This window comes from Wyeomyia smithii, chromosome 3 (genome assembly GCF_029784165.1).
Source record: "Wyeomyia smithii strain HCP4-BCI-WySm-NY-G18 chromosome 3, ASM2978416v1, whole genome shotgun sequence".
Taxonomy (NCBI): domain Eukaryota; kingdom Metazoa; phylum Arthropoda; class Insecta; order Diptera; family Culicidae; genus Wyeomyia; species Wyeomyia smithii.
This window is the reverse complement of record NC_073696.1, coordinates 276,956,706-276,963,328: the sequence shown is the minus strand read 5'-3', so window position 1 is coordinate 276,963,328 and position 6,623 is coordinate 276,956,706.

The following is a 6,623-nucleotide window of genomic DNA, read 5'->3' as shown; positions in this document are numbered from 1 at the left end:
CGCCAGGGTTGCCAGGTGCTTTTGTATGACGAACTATAATTTGAAACATTTTATTCCGCTTAGACCTACGATTTTCGACTTGTCGGTAACTGCTTATTAAAAAAATACCATTGATAATTATAACATTCTAAAATTATTTTTACATTATTAAAGCTACCACATGCACCATATAGTATATGGTTATTTTATCGCAATGCATTACAAACAATCACCATTATGGAAGGTCTTCGATGAAGCAAGAAGCATTTCTAGCATCACGGGATATTTTCTCGGCGTCGAATTGACTGATGTCCGCGACGCTGTCAAACAAAAAGTGTAAAATGGAAAATGAGAGGAGAGAGAGAGAACGCGATTGAAAAAGCCTTTTCGGTAGGGTGCTTTTGCTGTCAGGGTCAGGGCTGAGCAAACGAAGTCGCAGAATTTAACTACAACCAGAATGTTGATGTTAATTTTGCTGAACGACGAGGGGTTTGAATCGGTTGTATGTTTTACGCAAACACAGTTTTTATAATTTGCTTGTTTCAGTATATGTGACAAAGTTGCATATTCAATTTTGGGGTGCTTTTTCGCCGCTTGCCGATAGCTCGTTCCACAAGTGCAGTTTTGAGAAACAATGTATGACAAACTTGTAGTCCCTAAGAAGTACTACAAGTTTGTTGAATAGTGCAATGCTATAGCTCTTAAACCTGAAGTGTGAGAGCCCATATTCAGCGCAATATTCGCGGTGAATATTATGATATTCATCGCGAATATTGGCTGAATGGCTCACTGAATATTTTTTTTTTGTTTTTAAATAGTTTATTTGACACGGCACGATACAATTTATGTTTAACTGAGCCAAGTACATTTTTTTTAAATTCTAAATTAGCAGGGAAAAGAGGGAGGCCTTTTCTTTATTCTCGCGGCCGACTACGAGCTAGTGGGGATTTAAGGTGAGAGGAGGGGAGTTACAATTTTGATTTCAACTATATTGAGTTATACGATTTATTTATTTGTACATGGCTAAGCAGTGATGTTCTATTTGAGTTTGGACTGAGGTGTCTGCGTGAACATGAAGATGCCGAGTCTTCGTTTGGGTGTCTCCAGCTTAGTGTATCATCTTCTTTCAGCGTGTAGCGGGAATGGTAATCTAACAAATAGATAGAAGAGTTTCATATTTTAATACCAGCGTGTTTTATGAACACGTATAGCTGTGTCATGTACTGGAGATCACCGCTTCCCAGAATGTCTCTAACGGGTACGTTCGGTTGTTTTCCTCGGGCCCGAAGGGAATCTATAAGCTCAGACCTAACACCACAGTATTCGGTACACGACCAAACAACATGCTCGATGTCATGGTAGCCATCGCCACAAACGCAGTGATTACTGTCTACAAGCCCTATACGAAAGAGATGCGTGTTTAACGTGTAGTGATTGGACATAAGTCGGGACATCACGCGAATGAAGTCCCGACCTACATCCAACCCCTTGAACCATGCTTTCGTCGATACCTTAGGAAAAATGGAATGTAGCCACCGTCCCAGTTCATCTGAGTTCCATGATGATTGCCAACTGTTGAGTGTTCTCTGACGCAAAATGCTATAAAATTCATCAAAAGCAATTGGTCTTTCATAAATATCGCCGTCAATAGCACCCACCTTAGCTAAAGAGTCAGCCTTTTCGTTACCCGGAATCGAGCAATGAGAAGGGACCCACGCTAAGGTAACCCGGTAATTTTTATCTGTTAAAGCACTTAAAAACCGCCGTATTTTCCCCAGGAAATACGGGGTGTGCTTCACAGGCTTCATTGATCGCAGAGCCTCAATGGCACTGAGACTATCTGTGAAGATGAAGTAGTGGTCTATGGGTAGGGTTTCGATGATCCCAAGGGAGTACTGAATAGCAGCAAGTTCTGCGACGTACACAGAAGCAGGAGCATCGAGTTTGTAGGAGGCGGTAAAATTTTCGTGGAAAACACCGAAGCCAGTGGACTCATCTAGATTAGTTCCGTCAGTGTAAAACCTTTTATCATAACTAACATGTTTAAACTTATTGGAAAAAATCTTAGGGATCTCTTGGGGTCGCAATTGATCCGGGATACCAGAAATGTCTTGTTTCATGGTGGTGTCGAAGAATATAGCATTATTAGAAGTATCTAAAAGTGCGACATTGGAGGAATCGTATGAAGAAGGATTAATATCTTGAGCCATATAGTCAAAATATAAAGTCATAAATCTGGATTGAGATTGAAGGTCGACCAACCTCTCGAAATTTTCAATTACTAATGGGTTCATAACTGTGCATCGAATTAGCAACCGGTAAGAGAGATTCCAAAAACGATGTTTTAACGGAAGAATACCCGCTAACACTTCAAGACTCATCGTATGGGTCGACTGCATGCAACCCAAGGCAATACGCAAACAACAATATTGTATTCTCTCTAATTTTATAATGTGTGTGTTCGCGGCGGAGCGAAAGCAGAAACAGCCGTACTCAAGAACTGACAATATCGTTGTTTGGTATAACCTTAGAAGGTCTCCTGGGTGAGCACCCCACCAAGTTCCGGTAATCGTACGAAGAAAATTAATCCTCTGTTGGCATTTTTGTGTCAGATACCTAATATGACAAGCCCAGGTGCATTTGGAGTCGAACCAGACCCCGAGATATTTAGCGACTAAAACCTGAGAGATCGTTTTACCCGTTAGTAGGAGCTGCAGCTGAGCTGGGTTATGCTTCCTAGAAAAAACGACCAGCTCAGTTTTCTCCGGAGAGAATTCGATACCCAGCTTAAGAGCCCATTCAGACAAATTGTCTAAGGTATCTTGCAATGGTCCTTGCAGGTCGCTAGCCTTGCCACCAGTAATGGATACAACGCTATCGTCTGCAAGTTGCCTTAGCGTGCATGAATTTGCAAGACATTCATCGATGTCATTGACGTAAAAATTATATAAGAGAGGACTTAAACATGAGCCCTGGGGGAGGCCCATGTAACTAATTCGGGAAGTTGTCGAATCGCCATGTGAGAAACACATATGCTTTTCTGACAACAAATTGAGCAAAAAGTTATTCAAATATGGTGAAAGTCCCTGCGAATGAAGTTTCGCGCTTAAAACTTCTACAGAGACAGAGTCAAAAGCCCCCTTAATATCCATGAACGCAGAAGCCATTTGCTCTTTTCGAGCAAAGGCTAGTTGAATTTCAGTAGAAAGCAACGCTAGGCAATCGTTCGTCCCTTTGCCCCGGCGAAAGCCAAATTGAGTATCTGAAAGTAAACCGTTTGTTTCGACCCATTTGTCTAACCGTAAGAGGATCATTTTCTCCATTAATTTCCGGAGGCAAGAGAGCATCGCAATCGGCCTATATGAATTGTGATCAGAGGCAGGTTTCCCGGGTTTCCGAATAGCAATGACTTTTACCTCCCTCCAGTCATGCGGAACAATATTTAGCTCAAGAAACTTGTTGAATAAATTCAACAAGCGTCTTTTTGCAGAGTCGGGTAGGTTCTTCAACAGGTTGAATTTTATTCTATCTAACCCTGGAGCCTTATTGTTGCACGACAGGAGAGCCATTGAAAATTCCAACATCGAAAATGGAGGCTCTTCCGTAGTTACTAATAACGCGTCGCGAAAGGTTTTCTGTTCCGGTACAGAGTCTGGACAGACCTTTTTGGCAAAATCGAGTATCCAGCGATCTGAATACTCCTCGCTTTCATTCGAAACGTCACGGTTCCGCATGCGCCTGGCGGTATCCCAAAGAGTGCTCATCGCTGTTTCCCTGGACAACGCGTTTACGAACCGCCGCCAGTACCCGCGTTTTTTCGCCTTTACTAAGCTCTTCATCTGCCTGCCCAGTGCCTCGTACTTTCGAAGCAGGTTGACAGTGTCGTACTCCCGGTAGTCCTTATACGCCGCGGACCTTCGCGCGTACAGCTCAGAGCACTCTTTGTCCCACCATTTGTTGGGAGGGCGCTGTCTAATCGTTACCCCGGGTATCGGTTTCGTCTGAGCTTGAGTCGCGGCGTCGATTATCAAGCCAGCTAAGAACGCGTATTCTTCCTCCGGAGGAAGTTCCTCGTGAGTCTCGATAGATTGCGCTATAATAGACTCATAACACTTCCAATCAATATTACGTGTAAGGTCGTAGGAAATATTGATTGGGTTCGGGGGAGTTGAACCATTAGCAATTGATATAACGATTGGAAGATGATCACTACCGTGGGGATCGTTGATTACTTTCCACCGGCAATCTAGCGCTAGTGATGTCGAGCAGAGGGATAGGTCAAGCACGCTTTCACGTGCTGGAGGATTAGGTACACGTGTCGCTTCCCCAGTATTCAAAACTGTCATATTGAAGTCGTCGATCAAGTTACAGATTAAAGAAGATCGGTTGTCGTCGTACAGCGACCCCCATAGCGAACAGTGAGAATTAAAATCTCCCAATATCAAAAAAGGCGCGGGAAGCAACTCTGCTATATCAGTGAGATGCTTCTGTTCAATCCGCGCGGATGGAGGCATATATAACGAAACAAGGCATAGGTCTTTTCCATCCATATTCGTTTGAATGGCAACGACTTCAATATTCGAGATCGAGGGGAGGTCGATTCGGAAGAAGGAATAGCACTTTTTAATCCCTAAAAGTACCCCTCCACCGTGTGAGTCTCGATCTCGACGAATAATGTTAAAATCGTGGAAATTGAGTTGATCGTTTGAATTGAGAAAGGTTTCACAGAGCGCAAATGCGTCACAATTGTATGTATTTATTAAATGAGAAAATAGATCGAATTTGGGGATGATACTTCTGCAATTCCACTGTAGTACAGTGATAAAATTCCTAACCTCTTTCGCCGTATTAGTCATCGAAAGATATGATAGCTGAAATGAGGGGCCAAGTTGCTGCTAGTTGCATCAAAAAGGTTTTCACTGTAGGAAGAAGGGCAAGAAGAATATTTTGTAGGGGATCTGGTATGTTGAATGTTTTAAATATCCAGTCCACAATATCAGAAAATTTTATGAACCCTGTTTCTATTTTATCTTCTGATCGAGAAATGGGTGCCCGAGGGGTTTTTGGTGCCCCAGGAAGCGGTGGGTACTCCTGGTTTGATTTAAAATTAAAACCGGGAGGTACTTGCTTCGGTTTTTCTTCACCGCTTCCTTTTTGTGTTGGCTTATTGGTCATTCCGCTAGGGGTTATCTTGCGACCTTTGCGAGAAAGATTAGGAGAGTTGATCATTCTCCTCTTCCTAGATCCTTCTGGCATGGCATAAGAACACCCTTCGACGGGATCGTCAGATGTACCCTCATCGGTTGGCAAAAAGGAAAAGATGTTTCCTGTCGAGGGTGGCTCAGCACTCTTCAGCATTTCTGCGAAAGAGCGCTTTGATCGTTCCTTGAGGGAACGCTTTATTTTTTCCTCGCGCTGTTTGTACGCGGGACACGCCGAAAGGTCATGCCGAGTTCCCTCGCAGTAAAGACACTTTTCAGTATCCTCACTGCAAGCGGTCTCAGCATGATTGCCTCCGCACTTGCTGCAGCGTGCCTTGTTGCAGCAGTAGGTGGCTGTATGACCTAACTGCTTGCAGTTTTGGCAATGCATGACCCGCGGTACGAACAGGCGTACAGGCAGACGAACCCTGTCCAAAGAGATGTAGTTCGGCAGTGCGGATCCGGCGAATGTTACACGGAAGGAATCCGAAGGGAAGAATTTCTTCTTCCCTTCTTCGATGGATACTGAATACAATTGCTTGACATCCAGTATCTTTACATCTTGAATCAGGGGGTTTTTGAAGCAGCCAACCCCGTGACGCAAAATGTCATCGACCGTGAGGCTTCCTTCGGTAACCACACCGTCGATCTCCACGTCCTTGGCAGGGATGTACACGCGGTACTCTCTCGTGAAGAGCTCGTAGCTAGCAATTGCGTTTGCTTGCTTCAAGCTACTCACAACAACTCGCAGTTTGTTCGGTCTAACCTTTGTAATTTCGGTTACGTCCGAAAACTGTTTTGCCAGGTCCTTGCCGATTTGAATTATATTTAGAGGCTTCTTTATGGGCCTGAAGTAACTACGAACGGACCTTTCGAAGCATCTGGGTAAGCTTTCACCCGTGTTGCCGGTACCCTTGGTACGGGGCTAGGTAGCGGGGAAGGTAGAGGGGAATTGATGGGGGAGATCTCAATCTCTTCCCCAGTTGTTTCCACATCCAGGAATAGTTGCACCTGCATGTCGTCCATTTTGCGGGAGCGTTACGCTCTACCGCACACAAACGATAAATATTCGAATGTGGGGGGCCCCCCCGGTCAAATAGTTGCTATTAAATTTTAAAAACAATTTTTCAAACTACAATGGATCAAAATTAAAAAAAAAGGCAGTAATACTAATACTAATAACAATAGTAATAATAATAATAATAATAATAATAATAATAATAATAATAATAATAATAATAATAATAATAGTAATAATAATAATAATAATAATAGTAATAATAATTATAATAATAACAATAATAATACTATTAATAATAATGATAAAAATTCTAAAGTGAATACTTCACCGAACGTCTAAGTCACGACCTCACGGCTGATAGTAGGATTAATCGAGCGTCTCCGCAGAACAAACAATGACGATCCAGCTTCGTGTTGTGACAC